General features: G+C 41.6%; 1 protein-coding gene across 1 annotated transcript in view; it reads left to right on the top strand.

The window, feature by feature from the left end:
• LOC109930338 (protein NDRG1-like) overlaps window positions 1-18,940 on the top strand; it is a 119,606-nt gene that overhangs the window by 9,165 nt on the left and 91,501 nt on the right. Inside the window, exon 2 of the mRNA XM_048595589.1 lies at window positions 931-1,009. The gene's annotated coding sequence lies outside the window, so the exon portion shown is untranslated. The remainder of the gene's footprint in view (window positions 1-930; window positions 1,010-18,940) is intronic.

Here is an 18,940-nt window from a genome sequence, read left to right as displayed (position 1 = left end):
TGGGATGATAGGCCAAATGGCCTCCTAATGTTTGGAATGATTCAATAATTTCAAGCTGTGCAGTGACTGTCGATGCATTACATATATCGTGCTAATGTTATACGACTGTCTGGCATAAAGTTTTAAAGATGTGGCCCTAGATTATGAGAAGCAACATGCGTGAGTTTCAAGTGGGAGATGGTGCTATACTGGTCATGTCACTGAATTATTTATCCAGATGCCCAGGCTAATGGCCTGTAATTATTATCATCAATCTGTTCTTGTAAAAACCCATCTGGTTCACTAACATCCTTTAGAGAAGGAAAACTGCTCTCTTTAGTCTTGCCTACATGTGCCACCATACCCATGGTAATGTCATTGACTCTTACTTGCCCTCTGAAATAACCTAGAAATTCATTCAGTATATGATTCACTGTAATATAAAATATAGTGAACTGGATTAGAATGTTCCACAGGTTGGATCCAATGAATGTTCGTATTAAACTGCAGTCTCTTCACTTGCTTGGATGTTAAAAAAAACCCTAAGCACTATTCAAAGAACAAGCAGAGAGTCATCTCAGTATACTTGCTAATGCTGATCCCTCAACCAATATCATTGAAACAGATGATCTGATGATTCCTGTTTGCAACAGCCATCTGCAAATTAGCTGACATGGTTCCCTGAATTGTAACAGGAACATCCGAAGCTCTTAATTCACTGAGGCTTGAAATGTGTTAGATAAATGTAATTTTTTTCTTTGTAAAAAGCATTTACTTGACTACAGACGTATTTAGAAAATAAATGAGAATATTATAAGCTCACATTTTGTTTCTTTTATGAAGTAGATTCTTATTTGGGTTAAGAATCATTAAAAGTGTTAATAAAATGTCTTTTTGTCGTACTGAGGAGGAACAAGTTAGAATTTCTGTAACCTAATTTATTGTTTATAGCTGAAGTCATCCGGTCTGAAGAAATGTTTATCCTTCTGCCAATTTAAGACTAGAGGACGAAAGAGCTGCAATCAACTCAGTAAGTTATGACAGCAACACAAGCTTCAGTTTGATATGACATTACCATACAGTGGAGCATGGGGGATTTCTCAGCCCTTCTCCAGGAGAATCTGGAATTGTACCTTAGTACACATAAGAAAACAAACTCTGTTTTAAGATTTCATTTTCTTTTCCATGCCATGCCTCTGCAGCATTAACCAACCAAAGAAGTTTTGGTTCTTATAAAGTGACATAAATGTAATACATTTTTACAAAAGTTGTTAGACTTAAATTTTACTAATACAACTTTGACTGAAAGATGGTAGATTATTCATGCATGGCTAATTAATGTGTGTTAGTTTCAGCAATTCTTTCCTTGACATCTAATGAAAATAATTTGACCAGTCTTCTTTTCTTCAAAGATGTTAATTAGTTTTTTTTCTCTTTGAAGGTTATAGTCCAACTTCATTTTGGCCAAGATTTTGCAGCAGGTATAACAATGAGGCTACCAGGCTTCCACCCTGTCACAGTACCGAAACATATCTTTTCAAATTCCTCGGTGGCATTCTATTTGACTGTAAGAAAAGTAAACTATCCCTCTTCATCATAGCCCTTCAGCCTGGCTGGCCAATAATCCTCCTGCACCGACTCAACAGTTTTCAGCTGAATGAGACTGTATTTGTCTGATCTCATCCTTTGTCATTTAATCATAGCCAGAAAATTGCCTTCTCCTGCACCATTACCTGTGATGAACCACAAGGGTATATATGAGTTCTGAGGAAGGGTCACCGGACCCGAAACACTAACTCTGATTTTTTTCTTCACAGATGCTGCCAGACCTGCTGAGCTTTTCCAGCAACTTCTGTTTTTATTCCTGATTTACAGCATCCGCAGTTCTTTCGGTTTTCACAAGGATATATTCTTGGTTTCATTTATTTCTCATCTAAATCTTGGCAACTGAAATACCTCCACAGAAGCCAGTATCCTGGCACCATGCCACCCTTTATTTACACATGAACAGTCCTTGACTCTAGTACTGCCTCATACAGAGTCAGGTACCAGACTGCCAGTATCTCTGACACTCAACCTTAACCTGTCAGCCAGGGCTCCCTGGTTGGACCAGATTGACAGCCCCAATCAGAGAGCCCATATTCTACAATCACTATAGCAACATCACATAAAACACAGCAATTGTTTTCACATGTTGACACCCAGATCTAGCTAAATGTCATCTATCTCATCTCCTCCTCCATTTACAGTAAATTATCACATTGCTTGTTTGACATCAAATGCAGGATGAACAGTAATTTCATCCAATTGAATTTAGAAAGAACAAAGCCAATGCTCATTGGACATTGTCCAAGGCCATTGCTTTGGTCTCTATATAACTTCCATTCCCTAGCCAGCGATTGGATCTATCTGCCTGCCAACCATACGAACCTGAAGCAGGTAACTCATATGATTGGTGTAAATTTACGTGGATTTTATCCACGTAACCACATCATCACTAAGATAGACAATCTTCACTTGATAACATTGCCTGACTCCCCATCAGTTCAGATATTCCAGTGCTGAAACCCTCATCTATGCCTCATTTCAAGAGACTTCATTATTTCAACACAGTCCTTGCCTTTTCATTTATTCCTTCAGATGTTGTGGGTATCATTGACTGGAACAGCAGTTATTGCCCATCCATAACTGCCCTTGAGAAGGTGGTACTGAGCTGCATTTATGAACTACTGCAGTACATTTGGTGCAGGGACACGCACAATGACATTAGGGAGGGAGCTCCAGAGGTTTTACCCAGCGACACTGAAAGAACAGCGATATACTTCCAAGCTGGGATGGTGAGTGATTTGCAGAAGAGCTTGCAGATGGTAGTATTCCCATGTATTTGCTGTTCTTATCCTTTTAGATGGGAGTGGTGGTGTGTTTGGAAGGCGCTATCCAGGGAATCTTGGAGAATTTCTGCAGTTCATCTTGTAGATGGCATACACTGCTGCTACTGAGAACTGATGGTGGAGAGAATGTTTTGTGGTGGTAGTGTTATTCAAAAGGACTGCTTTGTCCTGGATATGTCAACCTTCTTTTCTTGAGTGCCGTTGGAACGGTATTCACCAGGCAAGTGAGGAGTATTCCATCACACTCCTGATTTGTGCCTTGTAGATAGTGGACAGACTTAGGTGAGTTACTTGCAGCAGTATCCCTAGCCTTTGACCCTCACATGTTAGCCATGCTATTTAGATGGAAAGTCCTATTTGGTTTCTTGTCAGTGGTATCCCCCAGGATGTAGATAATAGGAGATTCAGTGAAGGTAATGCCATTGAATGTCAAGGTACAGTGGTTAGACTCAAGGGGTAATGATTAGATATGGTCATTGCATAGCAGTTGTGTGGCATGAATGTTACTTGCCACTTGTCAATTCAGGCCAGGATGTTTTCCAGGTCATGTATTTGAGGAGTAATGAATAATGCTGATCATTTTCAGCAAACATTCATGCTTTGACCTTATGTTGGAGGGAAGGTCATTGACGAAGCAGCTGAAGATGGTTGGACTAAGGACACTATTCTGAGGATCTCCTGCAGAGATGTACTGGACCAGATATGACTGACCTGCAACAATCCCAACCATCTTCCGTTGTGCCTGGTATGACTCCAACTGGTGTAGAGTTTTTCCTCTGATGCTCATTGACTCCAGTTTTGCTAGGGCTCCTTGGTGACACACTTGGTCAAATGCAACCTTGACGTCAAGGGCTGTCATTCTTACCTCACCGGTGGAATTCAACTCTTTTGTCCAGGTTTGAACCAAAGCTGTAGTGAGGCCTGGAGCTGAGTGGCCCTGGCAGAACCAAAACTGAGCATTTGAGAGAACAGGCTATTGTTAAACGAATGCTTCTTGATAGCAAATTTGATAACCCCTTTTAACATTTCTCATACGTTTGAGAGTAGCCTGACAGATGGCAATTGTCTGAGCTGTACTTGTCCTGCTTTTGATATACAGGATGCAGGTAGGCAATTTTCGGCATTGCCAGGTAGATGCCAGTGTTTGGTTGCAGCTTGGCTAAGGGCATTGCTAATTCTGGAGCAAATATTTCAGTACCATTGCCAGAATATTGTCAGAGCTCACAGCTTTTGCTCTATCCAGTGCCTTCGGCTGTTTCTTAATATTGCATGGAGCGAGTTGAATTGACTGAAGACTGGGCTCTGTGATGTCATTTCCAAAGTGTTCCATTTAAACATCATGCTGTGCTCGCTGATCTACACTGGCATAGTTAAACATTGTCTTGATTTTAAAATTTTGATCTTCATTGTCAAATTGCTTCATGGGTCTACTTCCTCTTATCACTATAATTGTCTGCAGCCCCATAGCAAGCTCACTCCACAACCCAACTACATCTCCAAACCTCTAATTCTGCCCTCTTGCAAGTTTCCAGTTGCTCAACTAATTGCCTTCAGGTATTGAGATGGTAAGTTCTGGTACTTCCTCCCTAACTGCTTCTGCCTCTTTAATTTTAAGATGTTCCTTAAAACCAAGTTTTGATCATCTGCCATAATATCATCTTATGTTGCATGGTGCCAAAATTTCTTTATGATGACCCATTTTATTGCATTAAAGGTGTTGTGTAAATGCATGTCGTTTATAAAAATGCCAAAAGCAGTTGTGGTTTAGCAATTCAAGAGTATCTAAACCTTTTAACACCATGATTAGACTTAATTATCTGCTAAATAGACTTTCTGGCACTGAAAATATATATTTACACTTGTGGAGTCTCACTTCTTTAGATTTTAATTTTAAAGTGCTTTTTAAAACAAAAATTGAAATAACCGTTAACTTTATTTTTTTTTAATCTCTCTTAATTCTATCTTTCTTTCCCTGTCTTTATCTGGCTCTTCTCTACCTGATTTTACTCAAAATTAAATATCTGTCTGTCTTGGGAAGAATCATTCAGTCTGATTACCCACAGAAACACATAACCATTTGCCCTGTATGAATAAGTCCCTACTAACGATGCTGAGCTCCTGATGACTGTAAGATGTTGTACAGAAACCAACAAAAAGTAATTGAGCAGCTGTAAAACTACTGAAGTGCAAATACCATTAGTTTGCCACTGACCACAAAATTTGGGCTATTATGTGAAAATATCAAGCCAGGAAATACACATAAGAACAGTTGGCTGAGCCAAGTTGTTATTTAAATAAATGCCTAAACTTCAGGATACCATATCAGATCAATCTAAAGCATGATGATATAGTGTTTTTGTGGAATTGGATGATGACTTTAATGTGAAATAAGAACAGATGATGTTGGAAATATTCAGCAGGTTTCACAGAAAAGTGCAGTGAGAAACAGTTAATATTTCAAACTTGATGTTTCAACAGAATCTGTTTCTCTCTTCACAGATGGTGCCAGGCCTGATGAAGTATCTCCAGCATTTTCTGTTTTAATTTCAGATTTACAGTATCCATAGTATTCTGCTTGTTGTATCTTTCATGTGGTTGGACTTCCACAAGCCTCAAAAGCAAATTTCTGATCCAAGATGAGATAACAGCATTAGCGTAGTTTGCATAAGTGTGACAATCTCATCAATCTCTGCCAGAATTTAGCCTTAAAGGCAGTGGAGAAAGTGCACACAATGTCTTAGAGGACTGTTGCAGCACTACGTTGCTCATCGTCGATCTTATTTTGCCTCCCACAGGGTATTTTAATTGATTGCCAACGCTTATGTTATTCCCACAACATAAGAAACTGAGTGGGGCAATTATGGTATTGAAAATCCAACAGCTGTTTATTACAGCAACTTCTGTGCAATCATTAAATCTCTCAGGCACATTAATGTCTGGGCTACCAATGAAGTTGCACAATGCAGTGTGCTTCTGGTAGCATGACATGCTTAAGTGTTCCCTGGGCTAAGAAACAATATGAGATCCTTTTTTAGGCCCAGTTCACAAGATGTGATACAGTGATGATATCATGAACATGTCTCTTAAAAATATATTGATCATGAAGTATGACATAATAGTGGCCACTCTGGTGGCCTAAGATGCATTTGAAATAATTGAAGTAATGGTGAAAAACATTTAAAACTATTTTAACATGCATTTAACGTACATTGTTAAAAATTAGTTTATGGGCTATTCTAGAGACTGCAATGATTCACCAATTACTCAGGGTAGTTAGCATTGGGCAACAAAAGCTGCCCCAGTCAGCAGTGCCCACATCCTCTGAAAAACTAAAATTTAGCAGTTAAATAATAAGACTTCACTCAAATGCTGTGAACTATTTCTGGCTCATGGCTGTTCTAGTGCTTCCAAAGTGAGCTCTTTCATTTCATAATAGTGGAATGGAAATTTTGTTATGATTTGAAGTCTCTGTTTGCATACCAAAAGTAGTCACTCTTCCTTGCCATAATGTGATGCTGGAAGGTTGTAATCAGTTTTTGGCTGCAATTTAAATACCTAAGGGATGTATGCTTATTTCTGGCAAACTGATACAGGAAAGCAAAGCATTTGTTTTAGTTTGCAGCAAGATGATGTGGAAAATGGAAACAACAGAAACAATAGTTATATTGTCAGGGTTATTATCAAAGCAGTTTGTTCTTTCTGCTGTTGTGTTCATCAACCTAGAGAACATTAGGAATGGAACAATTTTTCTATTTATTTTAACATTGTCACAGTTGTGTGTGTGAGTTCCTCAAGCCGAAATGGTATCGCGTGGATGAGGATCGCGACCTTTCTGGTTCAACTAGAGCAGTGTGGTTGAACAAACAGCATGAAATTTGTTTCATTACTGCAATTATTTACAGATGAATATGACCTATATTACTACCGAAACAATTAAGAGCACAAAGCGTTTGGTTTGTATCTTACAAGCTCCTTCTTGACTCTGACCGAGTCCCTATGACATCATCACAGTGGGTTGTGTACTTTATCAAGTACTAACCCTTTGTGACTCTTTCAGACCCTTCTATCTTCCACAAGTCTTTTCTTTCCCCCATAAGATTATCGTTATACATTTGTTTATATATTTACATTTAGAACCCTTTCATCTCCCCCAAGTCTTTGCTTTTACAAATCCTAGCGATCTGGAGGGTTTACAATTCTCCAAAAGGTGTTCTTTTCAGACTTGGAACAATAGTTTTTTTGAGGGCAAAAGTTAGCTTATTTAAACTGTCTCCCTAATGGTCTGTCATCTATGGTTTCCTCTTGAACTGGACAGAATTTAACTTTGTGTATTTCTTTCTTGGAGGACTTTGGTGATCTATGTCTGTTATTTATACCTGTCAATATAGTCCCTGCTATAGCAGTGGAATTTTTCATGCAGTATTTTGAATCTTTGCCTGTTGTTTGTTGTTCTTTGTGGTGTCTGGTTCATGGGTTGTATACACCACACCTTTGATTTATGTCAGTGAAATGCCATTCTCGTTCCACATATAGCTTTGTATAGAAGTAGGCAAATTCATTATAGAGTCATACAGCATGGAAACAGACCCTTCGGTCCAAATAGTCCATGCCGAAAATAATCCCAAATTAAATTAGTTCCACCTGCCTGCACCTGGCCCATATCCCTCTAAACCTTTCCTATTTATGTACTTATTCAAATATCTTTTAAATGTAATTGTGCCCGCATCTACTACTTCCTCAGGAAGTTCATTCCATACACAAATGATCCTCTGTTTAAAAAATTTACCCCTCAGGCCTTTTTTAAATCTCTCTCCTCTCACCTTAATAATGTGCCCTTTAGTCTTGAAACCCCATCCTAGGGAAAAGACAACTACTATTAACTCTACTTATACCCCTTATTATTTTATAAACTTCAATAAGGTCGTCTCTCAACCTCCTACACTCCAGTCAAAAAAGACCCAGCCTATACAGACTTTCTTTATAACTCAAAACTTCTATACCCGGCAACATCCTGGTAAATCTCGTCTGAACCCTCCCCAGCTTGATAATATCCTTCCTATAACAGGGTGACTAGAACTGAACACAGTATTCCAGAAGAGGCCTTACCAATGCCCTGTACAACTTCGACATGACTTCCCAACTCCTATACTCAAAGGACTGAGCAATGAAGGCAAGCATTCCAAATGCCTTTTTAAGCACCCTATCTACATGTGACTCAAACTTCAAAGAATTGTGTACCTGAACCCCTGGGCCCTCTGCAATACAGCACTACCAAAGGGTCTACCATTAATTGTATAAATCCAATTCTTATTTGTTGTATCCAAATGCAATACCTCGCATTTATCCATATTGAACTCCATCTGACACATTTTTCAGCCCATTGACCCATTTGATCAAGATCCCTTTGTAATCTTAGAAAATCTTCACTGTCTACTCTGCCACCAATTTTGGTGTTGTCCGCAAATTTCCTAACTGTTCCTTCTATATTCTCATCCAAATCATTTATATAAATGACAAACAAAACAGGACCCAGAACCAATCCCTGTGGAACACTGCTGGTGACAGGTCTCCAGTCCAAAAAGCAACCCTCCACCACCACTCTCTGTATCCTGTCATTAAGCCAATTATGTATTCAGTTGGCAAGCTCACCCTGAATCCCATGTAACCTAACTTTACTAATTAGTCTACCGTGCAGAACAAACATAGAACATAGGACTGTACAGCACAGGAATGTGCCCTTTGGCCCAGGATGTTATGCCAAACACAATGCCAAATTAAACTAATCCCTTCTGTCTGCCCTTGGTCTATATCCCTCTATTCCTTGCATATTCATGTGCTTATCTAAAAGCCCTTTAAATGCCCCTATTGTATCTGCCACCACCACCACCCCTGGCAGTGCGTTCCAGACCCACTCTCTGGGTAAAAAACTTGTCCCTCACATCTCCTTTAAACTTTCCCACTCTCACCTTAAATGCATGCCCCCTTGTATTTGACATTTAAATTCTGGGAAACAGATTATGACCGCTAACCCTATCTGTGCATCTCATAACTTTATAGACTTCTATCAAGTCTCCCCTCAGCCTTCGCCACTCAAGAGAAAACAACCCGAGTTTTTCTAGCCTCTCCTAATAGCTCATACCCTCTAATCCAAGCAGCATCCTGGTAAACCTCTTCTGCACTCTCTCCAAAGCATCATTCCTGTAACGTGTGGCGACCAGAATTAAATACAATACTCTAAGTGTGGCTTAACCAAAGTCTTATAATGTTGCAACATGACTCTTGTACTCAATTCCCTGATGAATAAAGGCAAACATGCCATATGCCTTCTTTAGCACCCTATCTACTTGCTTGGCCACTTTCAGGGAACTGTGGACTTGAACCCTAAGATCTCCCTGTACATCAATGCTATTCAAGGTCCTGCCATTAACTGTAAACTTTTCTTTAATATTTGATCTCTCAAAGTGCAGCATGTCACACTTACCCAGATTAAACTCTATCTGGCATTTCTCTGCCTATATCTGCAACTGATCTATATCCTGCTGTATCCTTTGACAACCTACTACATTTTCCACAGCTCCACCAATCTTTGGATCATCTGCAAACCTACTAACCCACCCATCCACATTTTCATCCAAGTCATTTATATATATCACAAGCAGTAGAGGTCCCAGTTTGGATCCCTGTTGAACACCACTAGTCATGGACCTCCAGCCTGAATAAACACCTTCCCACCACAACCCACTGCTTTCTATGGGCAAGCCAATGCTGAATCCACGCAGCCAAGTCACCTTGGATCCCATGTGTCTTAATTTTCTGGATGAGCCTACCATGAGGGACCTTGTCCAAAACCTTACTAAAATCCATGTAAGCAACATCTACTGCTCTAACCTCATTCATCACCTTCGTCACCCCCCTTGAAAAATTCAATCAAGTTAGTGTCGAAGGCTTCACTAAAGTCAAGTAAACAACTCTGCTCTGCTATCATCAATCTTTTTGGTAACTTCCTCAAAAAAACTCAACAAAGCTTACGAGACTTGATTTTTCTCACACAAAACCATGCTGATTATCCCTAGTCATTTTTTTGCCTCTCTAAATGTCCATAAATCCTATCTTTTATAAACACCTCCAATGATTTGCCCACAACCGAAGTCAGGTTCACAGGTCTATAGTTCCCAGGTTTCTCCTTACAACCTTACTTAAACAAAGGTACAACATTAACCACCACCCAATCATCAGGCAATTCATTCGTAGTTATAGATGGAGCAAATATTCCTGCAAGGGTTCTTGCAATTTCCTCCCTTACTTCCACAACTTTCTGGGATATATTAGATCAATCCTGGATATTTATCCACCTTTATACTCTCTAAGACCTCCGAAATTTCCTCTTCTGTAATGTGAGTTGTTTTTAAAACATCAAAATTTATTTCTCTGCATTCCCTAGCCTCCATTTCTTTCCCTCGGTAAAAACTGATTTGAAATATTCAATTAGTATCTTTCCCATCTCCAGGGATTCAACACAGAGACAACCTCCTTGATCGTGAAAGAGCCCTACTCTCTCTCTGATTACCCTCTTGCTCTTACTTTAACTTCTTGAAAGTTTTGTGTCCTTCCCTCTCAGGGATTTAATTATCTGTAACACCAGCTTCTTCAATTGTGTTATCTGGATACACATTCCTGCTTGATTTGATACCCTCTATCGTTATTGCTAATCCTTCTTAAAGGTGTAATGGTGGCTTAGTGGTAAGCACTGCTACGTTATAGCATCAGGGACCTGGGTTTGATTCCATCCCCTGGTGACTGTATGGAGTTTACATATTCTCCCCGTGTTTGCGGTGTCCTTCAGGTGCTCCAGATGCTTCCCACAGTCCAAGGATTATATTAAGTGGATTCGCCATGCTAAATTGCCCATTGTGTTGACAGATGTATTGACTAGGTGGATTAGGCATAGAAAATGCTGGATTATAGGTTCAGGGCAGTGGTTCTGGATGGAATGCTGTTTAAAGGGTCAGTGTGGACTCAATGGGCTGAATGGCCTTCTTCCACACTGTCGGGATGCTCTGATTCTTTGGAAGTTGGGGAGGTTGGACATTTTGCTTGACTTGGTCTCTTGCTAATCATTTTACCTCCTAATGGAACACTTGTATTTTGGTGTAGAGAGTTACTCAGTGTGTTGTGTGGCAATCTGGCTCGACGCAGTTGCAAATGTTTTGATTGTCTGTCATTATCCATCCTTTCAAGTGGTGTAAATTGTTAAGTTGCCGTCTCTATTTGAACTTCTTCTCAAACATAAAATCCTCTCATTACTCTCTAGGTGAAGAAATTTCTCTTCATCTCAACTCTCATGTCAGAGAATTATGCCTTACAGGCAATGTCCTAAATGCTATTTTCACCATCCCTGGGTATGTCCTTCCCACCAGAGGATTGAGACGGTGTTTTACAGTTAGTAGTGAATTGCCGTGGGAGTCCTGAATATTGACTCCAGACCCCATGAGGTTTCATGGCAACCAGGTCAAACGTCGGCAAGGAACCCTCTTGCTTATAGATAGTAGGAACTGCCGATGCTGGAGTCTGAGATAACAAGGTGTGGAGCTGGAGGAACACAGCAGGCCAGGCAGCATCAGAGGAACAGGAAAGCTGACGTTTCGGGTCTGGACCCTTCTTCAGAAATGGGGGAGGGGAAGGTGGCTCTGAAATAAATAGAGAAGGGGGGCGGTGATAGAGGGTGGATAGTGGAGCAGATTAGTGGGAGAGAAGAAGGATAGGTCAAGGAGGTGGGGATGAAGTTAGTAAAGACAAGTGAAGGTAGGAAGTTGGGATGGGGGTTGGTAAGCGAGGAGGCAGGGGTGGATAGGTGGGAGGGAAGACAGACAGGTCAAGGAGGCGGGGATGAGAGGTAGGGTTGGTCTTGGGATGAGGTCGGGGGTGGGGAGATTTTGAAGCCAGTAAAGTCCACATTGAGACCATTGGGTTGTAGGGTTCCAGGGCGGAATATGAGGTGCTGTTCCTCCAGTTTCCGGGTGGCATCATTGTGACACTGGAGGAGGCCCAGGATAGATGTGTCACCCAGGGAGTGGGAGGGGGAGTTGAAGTGGTTCGCGGCCGGGAGGCGTAGTCATTTGTCGCGAACCGAGTATAGGTTTATGGAGCACCTACGCTGCTCCGCAGGCCCGACCAGTCCCCCTCCACTGACACCCTCATCTGCTTAGCTGAACTCGTCCTCACCCTCAACAACTTCTCTTTAAATTCCTCCCACTACCTACAGACAAAGGGAGTGGCCATGGGTACCCACATGGGCCCAAGCTATGCCTGCCTCTTTGTAGGTTTAGTGGAACAATCCTTCTTCCGTAACTGCACTGGCCCTAAACCCCACCTCTTCCTCCATTACATTGATGACTGTATCGGCGCCGCCTCGTGCTCCCACGAGGAGCTTGAACAGTTCATCCACTTCACCAACACCTTCCACCCCAACCTTAAGTTCACTTGGACCATCTCTGATGCCTCTCTCACCTTCCTGGACCTCTCTGTTTCCATCTCTGGCAACCACCTGGAAACCAATATCCATTTCAAGCCCACCGACTCCCACAGCTACCTAGAATACACCTCCTCCCACCCACCTTCCTGCAAAAAGGCCATCCCCTATTCCCAATTCCTTCGCCTCCGCTGCATCTGCTCCCAGGATGAGGCATTCCACTCCCGTACATCTCAGATGTCCTCGTTTTTCAAGGACCACAACTTCCCCCCCTCAGTGGTCGAGAACGCCCTCGACTGTGTCTCTCTCATTTCCTGCAACTCATCTGTCACACCCGCTTCCCGCAATAACAACCAAAACAGAATCCCCCTCGTCCTCACGTACCACCCCACCAACCTCCGGATCCAACTCATCATCCTCCGACACTTCCACCATCTGCAATCCGACCCCACCACTAAAGACCTTTTTCCCTCCCCACCCTTATCTGCTTTCCGGAGGGATCACTCTCTCCGGGACTCCCTTGTCCGCTCCACACTCCCCTCCAGCCCCACCACACCCGGCACTTTTCCCTGCAACTGCAGGAAGTGCTACACCTCCCCCCTCACCCCATCCCAGACCCCAAGAAGACTTTCCACATCAAGCAGATGTTCACCTGCACATCTGTTAATGTGGTATACTGTATTCGCTGTTCCCATTGTGGCCTCCTCTACATCGGGGAAACAAAGCTGAGGCTTGGGGACTGCTTTGCAGAACACCTACGCTCGGTTCGCACTAAACAACTGCACCTCCCAGTCGCGAACCATTTCAACTCCCCCTCCCATTCCTTGGACGACATGTCCATCCTGGGCCTCCTGCATTGCCACAATGATGCCACCCGAAGGTTGCAGGAACAGCACCTCATATTCCGCTTGGGAACCCTGCAGCCCAATGGTATCAATATGGACTTCACAAGCTTCAAAATCTCCCCTCCCCCTACTGCATCCCAAAACCAGCCCAGCTTGTCCCCGCCTCCCTAACCTGCCCTTCCTCCCACCCATTCCCTCCTCCCACCTGAAGCCCCACCCCCATCTCCTACCTACTAACCTCATCCTGCCCCCTTGACCTGTCCGTCCTCCCTGGACTGACCTATCTCCTCCCTAACTCCCCACCTACACTCACCTTTACTGGCTCTATCCCCGCCTCTTTGACCTGTCTGTCTCCTCTCCACCTATCTTCTCCTCTATCCATCTTCTGTCCGCCTCCGCCTCTCTCCCTATTTATTTCAGAACCCCCCTTCCCCTCCCCCATTTCTGAAGAAGGGTCTAGGCCCGAAATGTCAGCCTTCCTGCTCCTCTGATGCTGCTTGGCCTGCTGTGTTCATCCAGCTCTACACTTTGTTATCTCAGATTCTCCAGCATCTGCAGTTCCTACTATATCTAAACCTTTAGGGGAGATGACTTGGCAGAATTACTGAGTGTGACATTTTTTTAATATTGGGAAACCCACGGCAGAGCGCCAAAACCATATATGCAAAGCTCAAATGTGAATCAAATAAATCAAGTAGTGCTTGTCTAGGTAATATGATCCTTTATCCTGCATGGCCTTGACCCTCCTTATCCACAACTTCCTCCAATCCTACAATTCTCTGAAATCTCTGCATTCCTCCATCTCTAGATCCTTGCACATGTCTGATTTTCATCACTTCACCGCTGTCAGCAGTAGCTTCAGCTAGGCCTTAACCCTTTACTCACTTTCTAAACCTCTCTATATTACTTTCTTCCTTCAAAAACACCATGAAATCCATCTATTTGAGCAAGTTTTTGATCACCAATCCAGAAATTTCCTTATGTGGCCTAGTCAAATTTTGTTTAGTAATATGATAGTTCCTATAATGTGCTTTAGAATTTAATATTTAAAGGCAAAGCATACATATGGGTATAAACTCAAGTTGTGGTTATCGAACCCATACTTCTCCTATTTCTAGTTTCATTTTGTCTTGCATCGATTATTGAGATGATTTGTTTGCTGGTATCTCGTGCAAATAATTGTAACACTGCCTATAATTTGAATATAAGTCCATTACCTCATTCTTAGTGACCGAAGTAAACTTTGTTGTTAACGTACTAAATTCAAAATTCTTGTTTATATCTGTCATGCCTCAATGGCCTTGCCCCATTTCATTTCTATGCAACTTCCAATTCAAGCACATGGACTGCATGAAGGTATACAAAAATAGGATACTTTATTCTGCTGGTATCAAATCTCTATAAACCTAACTTTAGAAGAACAAATCATTTACATTCACAGCCTGGTACCCCAGATCCTCCAAGAGGACATTGAAAGGTTAATTTCAAACCTCTAATCAGCTAGGCAGCAGAGTTTAGTTGATCGAGTTCCTATTGCTAACTTCCCATGACCATGTTATCCAGATTACCTTTCTCTCTGAGTGGTCTTGCAAACTTGGTTGTTGTCCAAGGGGCCGTTGAGGGACAAAAGGAATGATTGGTGCAAGACAAAAGGAGATGATAATGTGACAAAGAACACATGGATCTAAAGGAGATGTTAACAACACCAGAATCATTGACAGCTGCTCTATCTATAAAATCTGAACCTATAAAGTTTGATGTTGTGTTCAGAAGGTTTTACTGTGCCCAATTGAAGAAAAAGGTACTGTTTCTCAAGCTTCCATTGAGATTTATTGCAGCAAGGTGGACCAGTGAGATCAGAATAGGAGTGGGTGGAGAATTAAAAGGACATGCAACTGGAAGCTCAGGATTTAACCTGTGTACTGAACTGAACCGTTTTACAAAGCAACAACTCAACCTGCATTTGGCTTCCCCAGTGTAGAGATCACATCAAGATTAGTTAATATAGGATATAGTTCCAGTAACATCTGCCCTTGCTGCATTATGAAGGAACTGTTCCCTTTGTGAGACCCAAGTTCACTTTTCAATCAATAAAAACAATGTGCAGTTACTTGACTCCTGTAACTCAATAAAATGTCCCAAGTTACTTCACAGGAACATTATGAAGCAAAATCAGATGCTGAGCAATTTTTTCTCATGGGATGCAGACATAGCATTGATAAGGTCAGCATTTGTTACCCCTTCCTAGCTGCCTTTGGAAAGGTGCTGGTGAGTCATCTTCTTGAACTGCAGTTCATCTTGTGTAGGTACACTCATAAGACTGCTGGGAAAGGAGTTTCAGGTCTTTGACAGAAAAATTCTATAGTTCAATGTATCTGGCTCTAGTTCAGTGTCATTACTTTTACATTTTCAAAGAGGGTGTAAAAGTCAAAAGTTTCTATATGTTGTAAATTTAAACTGCTCCCTTTTCTAAAGAGGGAACAAAAGGAAAAGATTCAAGACTCATAAGAATCATTGCTCTCCTTGAAACCAATTGAAATGGGTTTGATCATCAAATTGCATAGGTCATTCCAATGCAAAGACAATAGCTGTCTCACAATCTCAAAAGCATCAAACAACAACACAGAATGTGTAATCAAGGCCTCCATGGTGACTATCATTTCCCAACATCTCACGTTCTACACCACGGACAGTGACTGCCTCTGCAATCCATCGACGAAAGTCAGTATCGGCAAAACACCAGACTCGCCACCTCAGTGTGTCTGATCTTGGACTAACTGATGATACACTTCACCACTACTCTTTGGAACTCACCATCATAACACTCAATGCCTTAAAAATTTTGTAAATACTCAAGTGCAAATCTGTAAATTTGTTTATCTTTAAAAATGGACTGTCTTTTTCCCTGTTCCTATTTACATTTCAAGCAGAGTTATGGTTGTGACTTTTGAATGGCAACATGGTGTGTTCATGGCTTACCTCCTATAATCAGTCAGATTTTTGTTGACTTCTCTTCACAGAAGTTCCTCAGAGTAGTGTCCAAGGCCCAACCATCTTCAACTGATTCATCAAAGGCCTTCCCTCCATTATAAGGTCAGAGGTGGACGACACAGTTGCTCAGTAGTTAGCACTGCTGCCTCACAGCGCCAGTGACCCGGGTTCGATCCCACCCTTGGGCAACTGTCTGTGTGGAGTTTGCACGTTCTCCCTGTGTCTGCATGGGTTTCCTCCGGATGCTCTGGTTTCCTCCCATAGTCCAAAGGTGTGGAGGCTAGGTGGATTGGCTATGCTAAATTGCCCGTAGTGTTCAGAAATGTGTAGATTAGGTGGGTTAGAGGGGGATGGGTCTGGGTGGGATACTATGAGTGTCGGTGTGGACTTGTTGGGCCGAAGGGCCTGTTTCCACACTGTAGGGATTCTATGATTCTATGAAGGTGGAATGATTGCGGATGATTATGCAATTTGTGACTCCTCAGATACTGAAGCAGTCCATATTCAAACGTAACAAGATCTGGACAGTGTCCAGGCTTGGGCTAATAAGTGGCAAGTAACATTTGTACCATACAAGTGCCAGGCAATGACCATCTCCAATAAGAGACAATCTAACCACTGCCCTTTGACATTCAATGATGTTTCGATCACTAAATCCCACACTGTCAATATCACTGTCACTGTCAATTGACCAGAAACTCAACTGGACTTACCATATATATGTACAATGGCTATAGGAGCAGGTCAGAGGCTAGAAATACAGTTTCAAGTAACTAACTTCATGACTCCCCAAAGCCTGTCTACCATCTACAAGGCACAATTCAAGAGTGTGATTATCCCACTTGCCTGGTTGGGTGCAGATCCAACAAAACTCAAGAGGCTTGGCCAGGACAAAACAGCCAGCTTGATTGGCATTACATCCAAAAACATCCACTCTCTCTACCACTGAAGCTTAGTAGCAGCACTGTGTGCTAAGATGCACTGCAGAAATTCACTAAAGATCCTTATATAGCACCTTCCAAACCCACGACCACTTCCATCTAGAAGGAAAAGGACAGCCGAGACTGGGAACACCACCACCTGCAAGTTTCCCTCCAAGTTATTCATCATCTTGACGTGGAAATATATTACCATTCCTAACTGTCACTGGGTCAAAATCCTGGAATTTTTTTCCCTAAGGGCATTGTGGGTCTATCTACAGCTTGTGGATTGCTGCAGTTCAAGAAGGCAGCTCACCTCCACCTCAAGGTAACTAAGGATTGCAATAAATGCTGGCCAGCCAGTGATTCCTAGACTATTTATCCAGAAACTCAACTAATGTTCTGGGGACTTGGGGTTAAATTCTCGCATGGCAGTTGGTGGAATTTGAATTCAAAAAAGAATCTGGAATTAAAAGTCTAACGTTGACCATGAAAGCATTGTCAATTGTCAAGAAAAACCCATCTTATTCACCTACATCCTTTAGAGAAAGAAATCTGTCATCCTTACGTGGTCTGGCCTAAATGTGACTCCAGAACCCACAGCAATATAGTTGACTCTTAACTGCCCTCTGATGTGCAATAAACACTGGCCTAGCCAGAGGTGCCCACATCGCATGAGTGAATTTTTTAAAAAATCAACCCATAGTTGAAATTAGTCTTGTTCTTTAATAAAGATTTTTATTGGATACAAATTTCTCCATCTACCATGGAGGGATTTAAATCCATGAGGTTCCAAATTACTAATCCAATGTCACTATGCCATTATATCCCCCCACCCTTTCAAGCTGCAGTTCTCCCTTAGATGAACTTTAAACAACAACAAATGGTTCACTGAATATTCTTGTAATCTCTTAGCTCCTCATGGAATTTTTGTTTTGAATTAGTTTGTATTGTTAGTTTTTCTCTGTTTTAAATGCAGAATAGGTTGGCTAACCCAATGCCAAAAATGTTTGTGGCATCGCACTTTAAATAGGAAACTTTGATTGCCTTACTCCATGGCTAGGCATGTCCGGTCCTGCGTTTGCTTATTAAAAAAATGCACCGCTTTGTGTTTCTGTCTACATTAATAGCCATAATTTACTGGAAGTGATTCCCAAATAACAATACAAAAAAAATCAATTTGCTTTGCTGCCCAGGCAAGTAGCTGTACAATGTCATTTTTTAATATTTTTCATAAGTTCACAATTTTTGACTTTTTAAAATAAGTTAGTTGATTTTGTATTTAAAACAAATCTTTTTGAGATCTGAGCAGTGTTACTCCTGTAAGGTGAAACATTTCATTATTGATTTAGTTCATTCAACCCTGTATTTAAACTTTTTAAAATTCATTAACAGGATGTGGTCATCATTGGTGAGGCCATTTATTACCTATTTCTATTTGAGTTGAGTCAACCACATTGCTGTGGATCTGGAGTCATAAGTCAACCAGTGCAGGTGATGATGACAGTTTCCTTCCCTTAAGGCATTAGTGAGACAGATGGGATTTTCCGATTATTGGCAACAGATTTTGTGGTCATCATTCGAGTTTTAATTCTAGATTTGTATTGAAATTAAATTCTGTGTGTCATGGCACAATTCAAACCCAGGTCCCCCAGCCATCTCTTGGGTCTCTGGATTAATAATCTAACAGTAATACCACTAGGCCATCACCTCCCCTTTCATTGTCTTAGCAGAATTGTAATTGTACAGTGGATGGCATACATTAAAGGAGGTGAAAAACATTTAGGTGCCTGGAGTCAAGGAAGGGAAAGTGCTGCAAACATCTTCACTAACTGCTATATCTCA

The sequence above is a fragment of the Rhincodon typus genome, chromosome 4, assembly GCF_021869965.1.
Source record: "Rhincodon typus isolate 14 chromosome 4, sRhiTyp1.1, whole genome shotgun sequence".
Classification (NCBI taxonomy): Eukaryota; Metazoa; Chordata; class Chondrichthyes; order Orectolobiformes; family Rhincodontidae; genus Rhincodon; species Rhincodon typus.
This window is presented reverse-complemented; position numbering and strand designations above follow the sequence as displayed.